The sequence below is a fragment of the Ceratotherium simum genome, chromosome 19, assembly GCF_057802395.1.
Source record: "Ceratotherium simum simum isolate JZ-2026a chromosome 19, ASM5780239v1, whole genome shotgun sequence".
NCBI lineage: Eukaryota > Metazoa > Chordata > Mammalia > Perissodactyla > Rhinocerotidae > Ceratotherium > Ceratotherium simum.
The window spans coordinates 49,395,902-49,408,045 of record NC_141918.1 but is presented as its reverse complement, the minus strand read 5'-3'; the positions used below and the strand labels follow the sequence as shown (position 1 = coordinate 49,408,045).

At 37.5% G+C, this 12,144-nt stretch overlaps 1 protein-coding gene across 5 annotated transcripts in view; it reads left to right on the top strand.

The window, feature by feature from the left end:
- Window positions 1-12,144, top strand: part of ARHGAP18 (Rho GTPase activating protein 18) — a 173,908-nt gene that overhangs the window by 103,713 nt on the left and 58,051 nt on the right. The gene's annotated exons all lie outside the window — the stretch shown is intronic.

Sequence of the window (12,144 nt, the reverse complement as noted above, 5' to 3'; positions counted from 1 at the left end):
GAGATAGGCCAAGTTCTTCGGTGTCCCAGTAGAATCTTCTTTCCTACACTCTCCTGTGATAATAACCTAATAAATACTCTTTCGTGGAACATTAGTATGGGCTCAGAATGAAGACAGCACTTCAGGTGTGAGTAAGAACCTACTGGAGATAAGGTGAGGGTACATATACTATGATTCATGGAGCAGTAGCCCAAAGTGAGGGTTAGGTGCATGCTTAGGAGGTAGCCAATGAATGTCAGTCTCTCTCCCCTCCTCTGTTCTCATTCCATGGCTTCTTGCAATTCCCTGATTAGGGTTTAAAATGGCACCATGAATTATGCAAAAGCTGCTTCTGCAAGGGGGGCTGTCTTGCAGCCTAATGCAGCACAGATGGAAAGATCCTCTTTTAATCATTGTTCTCATAATACTTGGAAGCTTTTTGAGGAATAAGCACTCCAAAGTGGAAGTGAATGGCCTTCAACAGTAAATGAATTCCTTCTGCAGAGAAGAACTGAAATGTATTTATAATGCAGATGGTTGCCTTGTGTTTGAATGCTCATCCTTGTCATCTGAGATCCGTGCTTAGAAGCATAGAAAATGTCTCTTGAAATACTTGGGTTTTAGATGGTTCCATTGGAGAAATTACTTCTGCCCAGGCTGGCCCAACATATGTTATTATTTTTCTTCAGAAATGGTGATGAGTATTTAAATGCCAATTCACTCCAATCATGAAAATATGCAAATTACTTCTCTCTCTCTGATCCTTAGTTACCACTGAAGAGACTGAATTAGTTAGCATCCCCTTAATTTTATTAGCATAATATTAATGCAAATGATCAGTAAGGCTCTTTGAAAAAGAAAGCAGAACCATGGAAAGCAATTAATAACAGTGCTCACTTCCTCGATGAAGGAGAAAAAACATTATGATTAGGTTTCTAACTTTGGTATCTGTGCCAAGGACCACCCACGTGGGCCTAAACAGGTACTTGTTTCTAAAATCAACATCAGCTTGGAGGTTTCACTTGCAGAGCAAGAGCCAATCTGAAAAAGGCCTAAAAGGGAAATTTCAGAACAAAGAAGATATGCTGTTACCTGTAGATAGTTCTTCATGATTCAGATGCTATTAAGATTGTGTACTAAGAAAATGAAATATCATGATGTACACCTGAAATTTATATAAGGTTATAAACCAATGTTACCACAATTTAAAAAATAAAATAATTTAAAAACTGGAAAAAAAAAGAATGTGTACTAATGAGTATATTTCTAAGACACTGCTCTTTAAAATACAGGAGGAAAAAGTAAAGGAATGATATTCATTGGCCAATTCAAGGTACAGTAAAGGACTGACTTAAAATGATTCCCAGCAAAGGGAGTTAATATAAAGAGGACACTGATTAATTCTTTATTTGCTCAGAGGAAATGGGCTTAAATTAGAGGGAAGTAAAGTTGAATCAAATAACAGGAAGGCATTGTTGGCTCTGGGAAGAGCTTTATAAAATTAGAATGAGGTATAGCAAGAGACTGGAAACTCCCTTCTTACCTCCTCTTACTGTGCTTCAAACATTTTTTACACTTTATGGCATCTGCATCTGCCTCTGTTTAACTGGAAGTGAGCACGACAGCACCTGCTGTCTGTACCTCTCATCTAGCATGAGGCCATTGCTGCCCTGGATTGTTATTTTCCTACATGATTTATCTCCTCGATTAGAATGTGGATTCTCGGGGATCAGAGGTAAAGCCTTGTGTTTCTTTGGACTTTGGACAGGAACATGTGTAGTACCTTGCAATTAATGAGGAGTCAGTATTTGCTGAATGAATGTATGAATCACAACTTAGTTATCTGTTTATTATTAACAAGCAAAAACCCACGCTCTATAGCATTACTCCACCAAAACATTGAAGTACTGACTTCATTCCAATTACACTGTTCTTTCCAGTGGAATTACCTAATTCCTGTGGACAGGAATTACCTGTCCACTTCATTACCTGAAATGGAAAATATACTTCACTATGTGGATTTATTTTATTGTTAAATCACAACCACAATGATTTTTAAAAATAAAACTTAAATCCAGAATTCCAACCAATATCTGTAATGAAGGAAGACCAATGAATAAATGTGGGCATTATTGTTCAATGAAACTGTCTATTCACAAGTTATTGGCTTAAGAAATTATCATTCCCGTATTAGATTGGTTGGCATATGCTTAGAGTTTCACAAATATGTCTTATAAAAGCTGTGCATTTTACTTTATGGAACCAGCTTCAGCAAACAACTCAAGTCCTTTATGAGGTGGTAACCCTTAATAGTTGGCCCTCAAACTCCTGAATTAAAAAAAATGAAAAGAAAAACAAAGAACAGATGAAAGTTCTTAGTCTTGGATCTTTAGTGTAGAGTATCTGACAACCTGGGTCTTTCTGAAGACTTGTCCTGGCATGATATAGTAAAGGAAGTTTATCTTTGATGCCATCATCCACGCTGACTACCATGGCTTTGGTGCCCACTGCACACATACTGCTTTCTGCTCTGGGCAGCAGGTTAGCCTAAGCCTGGTGAAGAGCCAGAGACTCAGGAGGTTCCTAAGACTACGAAGATAGGAATTAAACTAGCACAGGTTCATAAGCTTCCTGTTTGGGGGATTTAATTCTCCCAGAATTTGATGTGCCCGTGGGTGACATTTACCAGAGCTCCGTATGCCCATAACTGTGCTAGATGATGAGGTAATGCTAAGCAATAGCGTTAGTTACGTTTTCTTATTAAAAATTTTTTTCTTTACCTTCTGCATTTCCTCCTCTCACCCCCTGCAGGTTCCCATAATTCCTTCCCATAAAACCCTTGCCCATCCCTCATGGTCAATTAGGTCTCATTGCCTCTGAGCCCTGTTCCTGTCCTCTAAACAGAACTCAATGGCTTTTACTGAAAACACTTGTTTTTGTGGGATTTTTGTTTTGTTTTTTCCTTCAAATGTTAAGTTTCAAGTCCCCACCCCCAAGCCGTATTTTACAATTGGAAATTGCCTTTCGTTTCCCATGTTCTTATTTTATGTTTCATGCATCTTTTAGGCTACTTGCATTCTCATCTGTCTTATGTTGAGTCAGCTGAGATTCTAAAACATACTAAGAAAAAAATGGCCTTAGATAATCTCATTTACAAAGGGAAAATTGTCCTGTAATATTCACGTATTCTACTTCGTAACTGACTGCCGAAGACATTTACTGGAAAACATATGGATGAATTGTTTCTAAGCTTGGCTAAATTATTTGATTAGCTGGAAATTATTTCTCCACCCCCTCCATCTCCTCCGTAGAGCTGACTTTTAGCACCTGGCTTATAAAAATACTTCCTGGCCTGCAGTACTTATCAGTGAAGCATGATAGTATTTGGAGGTCATTTGCAGCTATCCATAAAATTACACTCTGCAGCCTAAGTGAAGCAGCTTTCTTTTTTCCTATCCAGTTATTTGCCACACCAGCATTACTTTGAAATAATGTGTAAATATCCTCTTCCTTTTTATCATGTAACGTAAACACAGACATCCTTTCACTTTAAAATTTTTCTTCTAGTGTTGGTCTATGGCCTTCCTTCTGCTGGTGGAAGGTTGGTTTTATATCCCTATAGCCCTATGGAGATATGAGATGGTTTCTCTACCTTATTGCAATAAATAACCACAAAGAACCAAGAAGAGTTTAATAATAATAGCCCACATCTCTTCCACAATATGCCCATGTTTTTAATGCTAGTTATTATCACAGGGTTTTTTTTAAATCCAACTTTATCTTGTGTTCATGTTTTTATTAGCGTAGGAAAGTTGATGTTAATAAGTATGTAAAAGTCTCACAAAGGGCAAGAATTTCGCCCATTGGCAATAAGTAAAACCAATATTATATTAGATTCCAACATTAAACTTAAAAATGTTAATGTGCATAGTTTTGTGTTATATCAACAAATATTTTGTTAGTACTTATATGATGGCAGGCATTATGGATCAATAGCAACCTATTTTATGAACTGGAGGGGGATATCAGAAAATGGCAATTTGTCTAATTGTAGTCAGTCAGCACCAAGAATAAAATTCCCGGCCAACAGTTAAACATCTCTCCTGGATCCCAGATCTCGAAGTATGTTGTTAAGTCTTATGTGTGAGAGAGTTGCACATTAGTGTAAATTTATCTGTTTGTATTAAAGAATGTTTAAGGCATGTTGGTAAACTCGATGAGATTCTGAGCTAATAGAAGGCATGATAGGAGGCTTCTGAATGATGAGTGCAAGAATATCAGGGAAGATGGGAAGACTTTGATCTTCGTTAGTGAATCCCTTTCTTCATTTCACCTCTGAAAATGAGTTGAAAACTTGATGGATTCCTCAGAAGGGAAGAAGGAGCACAGCTTTGAAACAGAAGAGGCAAAAAATTTGATTTGTCAAGAGCAATAAAAATAAATGGATAAAAGGTTGATGAAAATTTTGGATGCTGAGGACTACCTTTGCAACCACATGATTGTTGTGAAACAAGAACCAGGTATTAGACAATTGTGGTGAGGAAGCTGGACTCCATCTCAGGAAAGAGCAGCCTTAGTAATGGACCAGTGAGTGGGCTTCAGGCAAACCCAGGACTGTGAGAAACAGACTAGGAGAGGGGGGGCATCCCAAGATGGGCTGTGGAAGTAACCTCAAATTGCTGATCTGAATCTACAGAAACGAGGGCTTGAGCGGGACGGGGTAGAGGTGAATGGGTAGCAGGGGGCTCAGAGAGGAAGTGAAATTCTCACTGAGGAAGGAATGGTGAACCACAGAAGGGCCTGAAGCGTGTTAGGGTCAAGCTAAAGCAAGAGTCATGACCCGGGGGCCCATGCGAGAGAATTATCTAGGCCACTAGTTCAGTGAGGATTTGGAAAATTCCACCCATGCCTAGTGTTAGTATCATTTATATTCTGTCTCATGATTAAGATTTGAATAGCTTGGTTGAACAGACATCTCTGATAAGGTGCCCACCATATAGTAGACATTCAGCCAGTATTTTAAAATGTGTTTTGGAGATTGAATTGACAAGATGGAACCAGAGAATGTGTGCTTAACAAACTGAAAGCCAGTGTTTGTTTGTGACTTAATATTAGGTACAGTCTGATATGAAATCAACCTTTTGTTTTGTATGTTTCTATTCCCTCATAAAGAAGCCTACTTTCAGACTAAACGCATAAGAGTTACAGAGGCATGGAACAATTACCTATTAATTGCCTTTTAGAGTTTCCTGATGACTAATTTCTTTACTGTCTACTTTTCATGTCCTGGTCTTATTCCTTGGTTAGTTTTATACAATTAAGTAAAAAACATGTTGGAAATTAAAAGGAGGTTGTTGTTTCAGAGGCAGCAATAATTTAATAATTAATTGAAGAATTCACAAGCATCTGCTATGGCAAGCAGTTTGCTGAACCCCATGATACGCAGGTTTTAAAAACCACAGATATTTGTCCCAAGGAACATACAGTGTAGTGGTAGAGACGCCGGCAGAACATCACAGTGCAGGATGTGGTAAGGGCTGTGGAGAGACTGAAGAAGCTAGGAAATGTGTTTCTTGATTCCAACCCCCATGGAGAAAGGAAGCAAGATATGAAATTAAGTAATGACAACTGGAAAACAGATCCAACTCAAAGCCTATGCCTAAAATGCAAAGTGGCTGCTGGTGTTTAATCTCCAAGTGGCTCTTCGACTAACCACAGCAAGAAAAGGAAAGAGTTTGGGAGATGATCTTGCAGGTACAGGGTGTCAGGTGGATACAAATCATGGTGACAGATAATTGAATGACCTGTATATGCAAACTCAATTTGATGTGCTCTGAACCAGTGTTCCAGGATCTTGATATTTTATGTCAAAGCCCCACGGCCGATTCCTTCACCCTCATCTTGGAAGATGATTTTGACATTGAGATCCCCTGGTCCCATCTGACTACTTGTTGAGTTGTCTTTCCAATTGAGGAAGAAAAACTGCTTCCTGAGAGAGATTTGGGGAGATCAGAAACAAAGAGAATCTCACTTCTACCCAGAACCAGAGGGCTTGATACTGATAGCCAGTGATAGCCCATAATTTCCCCTTTTGTACTCTGTGTCTGTACCTAAAAGGGAAGGGAGTTTTTCCATCTTGTCTTGGCTTCTTCCTGACTTTCCCACATGCCCTTCTGTCTTGTGCCTTCCCTCCTTTCTTGCTGCTAGACCCGGTGGTGGTCACTGCCTATCTCCCTATTCTTTTAGTGATGTTCGTATATGAATTGGTTTTGCCATAGTTTCCTGTAAACGTGGATAAAGCCAAGTTTTCAAAGCTAGCTTTCAGCAGTGTCATTCATGGGCTTCTCTTCTCAGTTTTGCTTAGGCATTGTTGTATAAATAGAGGATAATCAGCTTATTTGCTCATTATTTTACTGTGTGTCAAGATTGGGTGGACTCTCTGCGAAGACTACAACGTGCTATACAGATGTTAAGTGACTATTATTTTTAAAGAAAAAGAAAGCTGAAAGAAATGAGTAAATTTTATTTTCCCCCCAAATGAAAGGGGTAATATATGCAAAGAATAAAAGTAAGTTTACTTGAAATGTGAAAATTAACTTAATATGTTTTTAAAACTATAGCAATTGCATTGTATAGGAGAGGTGAGGAATCCTTTCCCTGGGTTCTGAAGGCTGCCTGGGTGTGAGGAAAGGCCCATGTGGTATTGCTTTCTAATCAACTTCTTACTGCCTTCAGGCATTGTCAGTGTTCTTTCTTCCTGGATGTCAGAGCCACTTCTAATAATTACTACTTTCAGCTAAACAATAGTAGGCATTCACTTACAAGGGAAAAAAATGACTTGGGTCATTCATAGGCTGCAGCTCTTCATAGTCATTCAAATTCAGTGTATTCTGATGGACAGGGCCATTACAGAGTATTAATAGCTTCACCATCTCATCATGGCAGTGATTACTTCTTTAATATCACTGCTAAAATGAAGGAGGAAAACCTACACATCAGAAACACATTTTTAATGTTTTTTCCATCATAGAAATAATGTAGATGGAGTCGCAGAGTGAATTTTTAAGACATTTAAAAATTTTTAAGCATCTTCAAAACAAAGAAATCTTTTTAAAAAACGGGTGTATTTGAAGTCTTGCCCCAGCATGACACTAACCATATTTTAGAAAATACATTGGAAAAGGTTTCTCATGCATTTTAAAGAGGTATGGTTTGATTGTTAAATGCATCTTTCTCTAGATAAGTGTAGTGGTCATTTAAAAATGTTAATTATAGACTGTGTTCACAAAATCACTTTTGGTTTTGCTATGTGCAATACAAACTCAGAAAGATTGGAGTGTTGGATGTAAAAAAAAAAGTTAATTCTATCCTTTCTAGTCTATTTGGTATAATAAAATGAGCACTCAAGAAGAATGAGGACACTAATCTTGGTTCTGCCATCACTTTGCTGGGTGACTCTGGTGAGGACTTAGCCCTGGGGCCTCATTACCTCATCTAGAAAATGATGGGATAGATTTAAATCTCTGCGGTCCAATACTATCCTTGAGTTTACTCTTCAATAAGTATGGCTTTATCTAAAATGTACTTGGTCATTATGGTTGATGATAAGTCGTGATCTGAGTAAGAATTTTCTTTTTTTAGCGGAGAGGCACATTAAAAACAGAACAAAAAACAAAAATAAACCTTATTCTTCTGTTTTATATCTCCCAACCCAGTCACCTCTTTTCCAGCATTGGAAATAAAGGTAGGATAGGGAGAATGAAAGAAAGTATAGCTCTTTTAGAAAGGATCTTGTAAGAAAACAAAACTAATAAGGAAAACCAAGTCCTAGCATCAAAGGACTTCCAGAAAGCAGACTTTGGGCCACAAAAATGCCTCTAGAAGGGGCAAAACCAGGAGACAGATTGGGTATGAAGTGGAGTGACAGGACCTTTGATAGGGTGGGATACAGAAACTAGAGATTGGACCAGATAGTTAAATAAGAGTTCAAAGCAACATCCTAGTTCCAAATAAATCTGCCTTGAGACGGTTATAGGAAGAGGTATGAATGACAACGGAGCATTAAAGAAAATACATTTTCAAATATACTGGCCAAAAGAGGAAGCTTAGAGAGAATTTCTGCCCATTATACATGATGGATAAAAGCAAATGATGAAAGACATTGGCAAAGCAGAGGTTTTTAAATGATGTTTTTATTCTTTGTCATTGTAGTATAAATTAAATATGGATGTATCATTGGAATAAGTCCCAGTTTTGATGAAAGGCTGTAAAACTAAACTAAAATAAACAAAGAAGTAGGTCAAGAGTCACTAGGAAAGCGTGTCTGTTTCTTTCAATAAGACTTTCTGGAGCATTGCCCACAGAATTGAAAAGTGCTTTTCAGATCCATTAGGTGTTGTTTTTGAGAAATCCTAGAGCAGCGGTTTTCAAAGTGTGGCTAGGGAACACCTGAAGGTCTCAAGACCCTTTCAGGGGTCTAGGAGATGAAAACTATTTTCATAATAACACTAAGACGTTAGTGGCCTTTTTCACTCTCCTTCTGTCATGAGAATACAGTGGAGATTCCCAGAGACCACGTGACGTGCAATATCACAAAAGATTGAATGCAGAGGCAGATGTGAGAATCCAGATGTCTTCTATTAAGACGGACATTAAAGACGGTTTCAAAAGTATATAACAATGCTACTCGTCTCACTATGTTTTTTTTTTGGTAGGGAAAATATAGGGTTTTTTTTTTTTTTCAAAAAAATGTTACTGTTAAGATGTTTATTATTCTTCTTACTAAATGAATTAGTATTTAAAATTTTTTTTAGCTTTAATATTTAATAGTGTACGTATCAGTAGATATAACCTATATAAGCAAAAGCTCTTTGGGGGTCCTTGAAAATATTTAAGTGTGTAAAGGAGTCCGGAGACTAAAGGGTTTAAGAACAGCTGTCCAGAGGGTAAGTGATTTCTCTGAACCTTAGAAAAGGGCAAAGGTGACCTTATTAAACATGGGAGTGGCAGTTATCTCTAGGTGTTATCAATGGTGCTGACTTGAATGCCCTCTTCATGGTTACCGATCAGGCACTTCAGGAGGAATTCTTATCTGATAACTCACAACAAACAAAGCAGTGCATGTTATTGGTATCCTTCCCATTTTATAGATAGGGAAAGTTAGAATTAGAGAAGTGATTCTCCAAAGATCATAGGAGAATCATTTGGTACTTTCAACTCCTAGTTCCATATGCTCCATGTTTTTGCTGACTGCATTGGTTTTAGGATGAGTCATCAGTCAGCTTGTTTTCTTCTAGTAGACCACAACACAGTGCATGGCAACCTCCACCTCTTTGTGAAGAACAAATTGTATCAGACCAGTTTAATATTCTCGATGACAGCATAAATAACAGGCATTACTAATACCCTGAATGATATCAGTACATTTGAAAGTCACTGACCAGGTGGAAAAACTATTACAGAAAAATGGGATGAAATATACCTGGGCAAAATATAAGGAAACAGAGCTCCAATTTTTATAAACACAGCATGAGGACTGCTAGCAAGATGAAAAAGAAAGAACATTCCACAAAGGCCCCTAAGGGTCTGAAAGTATTTGCTGGCTATGTTAGTACCCCTGAAAAAAAAGGCAAAACGATGATACTGTGAAGTGTTGGAAAGAGCATGACTTGTGCAGCCGGCTAGAAAGCCACTCCTTTTAGAGAACAGTGTCTAGTTCTGTGTCATCATAGTTGTACAAGGTGAGGAATGTGGAAGTCTTTGAAGGGTGGTCATGGGTGATGATTAGCACATAGAATTCTGGAGGGGAGTGAGGAAGAAGGAACATTTGCCAGTAAGTCAGGTGGGGTAATTGTAGTTGCATTTGGTACAAACTGTGTGTTTCTTTGCCTTCAGCACCACGTGTTGGCTTGGATCTTTTGGAATTATAAAATATTTCTGCTCTGCACTTCATTATGTCTAGCAGATGTTGCTTTTATGTATTTGAACCCAATTTACAGAATGAATGTGGTATCATATAACACACACCTAAAAGCAGAAGAGAGGAAACTAGTTAACTGGCCTCTAACCAGCACCATTTAAGAACGGCTAGACTTTTAGCCATTGCCTGTCTGGAGTACTAAAGTAGAGAATATTCTAAGAAGAAAAGCAATGACGTGACATGTTTATTGATGTAAACTGTAATTAAAGAATGTTCGGTTACATTTTTAGAGAAAATGTAAAATACATGGCATGCTGAGGTGGGAAGTCTGTCACTGAATAGTTTCTTCCTCCCGTCTCCCCATACTCTAAGATTTAAAGAAGAAATGTTTTCTTGCAACATTTACCAGTGATCCTTCCCACAAAAAAAATCTTCCTTTCCATAACTCAGTGTCTTCAGGTTATCACAACAAACCTATTCAGCTTTTGAATCTTATTAAAGTCAAAATATTGAGTTGATTCATCAGCACTAAGCGATTAGATTTTTGCTTTATGCATGTTCTGAAGGCAGGGCTTGATATAGAAGGTATATTTACGTAACAATGCTGTTGCTCAATGCCCTTGCATTTTTTCTGCACATGCTATCTTAATGGAAATTTACTGGAAAATTCTTGCCAGAATAAACACATTCCTTCAGGAGTGAAAGGCTTAATGTAGTTTTAGTTCAACTGCACCTCTTTTCTGTGAGCAGATAAACCAAATTATTTGGCATTAGTCGTTATACTTCACACATTCCACAGTACTTATTGTGGTCTCCCATGGGGCTAAGGGTTGTAGGAGACAGGAGTAAGGTAAACAGTCTTACATTATAATGAGAGAAAACAAAAGCAAGGCTAGGGCATCTATATATTTGACATCAGATAAACCCAATGAATCTGGCAGACATTCTGTAAACTAGCTTTAGCTCTCCTGGTAAAGCAGGAGCAAGGAATATGACCTGCGGATAGGTTGGCCTGTTGATCACAGAAATAAAAAATAATATAATTTATTTTTCATTTTTAAGAGAGTGATTGCTTTCTCATTCACAGTTTAATTTAAGAATCAGGAGTGTAAACTCTCAAATGAGAACAACGGCTGTATCCTGGCCAGTTGGGCTAGAGAAGGGGAGAAGGGTGGAATACAGGGATGTAAACAGGATGGTTGGGGCCTGGAGGGAGGAAGTGCCCCTTGAATTAAGGGATGGGGGAGGCAAACAATGGACAATGGAGACTGGAGGAAAGAGATTCACACAAACACATCTAGACTTCCTTCTGTTGGCCCTGGTCCTAACACGGCACATCACCACGCCAGGGTTGCTACTGGGGAGAGATTATAGCAATTGTTCATTCATTCATGCAAGGAGCATTAGTAAGGTGTGTAATCAAGGCAGAGAGAACCATCTTTAAGGGAATAAAACTGGCCTATTAGCATATTACAGTTAAGTAGTTAGCTATATTGCATTGATTTGCAGTAATAGGCAATTAAGTTCTTTGACTTTTTCTAAGAAACCAGTTGGAATTAAACTGCTGAGTAGATTTGACCAGAGTTTAGTGACCCTCTCCCTGTTGTAGTCTTAAGTCTTGCTACTTAAATCATAATGGGAAAGGCCAGTTTAAATGTGAAAGTGTTCACATGCTATTAAAGAATTTTGTTTTATTGCATGTCTTTTTATTTTCTATATGTGCAGTAAGAAAAACCAATTTAGCAAAGTATTATTTCCTAAAGTCCTCTTGGGAGATAAAAGAGCAATTTGAAATTAGAATAACAAAACACTAGTTCACCATTTATAGTCCCCACTCAAATTGTATTTTTAAAAAATTATTGAATATGAAAGGGAAACACCATAACTGAAGCATCATTTCCTCTTTTAAGTAATTAGGCTCCCCCCCCATCTCAATGTGAACAATAATCAGACAATAATTTACTATTTCTATTATATATGAGTTTTTATTATAAGGTCCTTTAATTTTAGTAATAGGTGGGATATGACTTATAAAGAAAAAATATAGTTAACTTGGAGTCATAAAAATACCTTCATTTATTCAATTTATCCCTTTCTTCATACATAATATTTGAAATAAACATTTGAGGTAATTCCTAGCTATTTATTTAGAATTTCCAATAAATGAATTTTTCCAATAAATGAGGTTTTACCACATTTTAAGTAATGGATACATTTATAAGTAAAGATTAAAAGTTGCTTTCTAT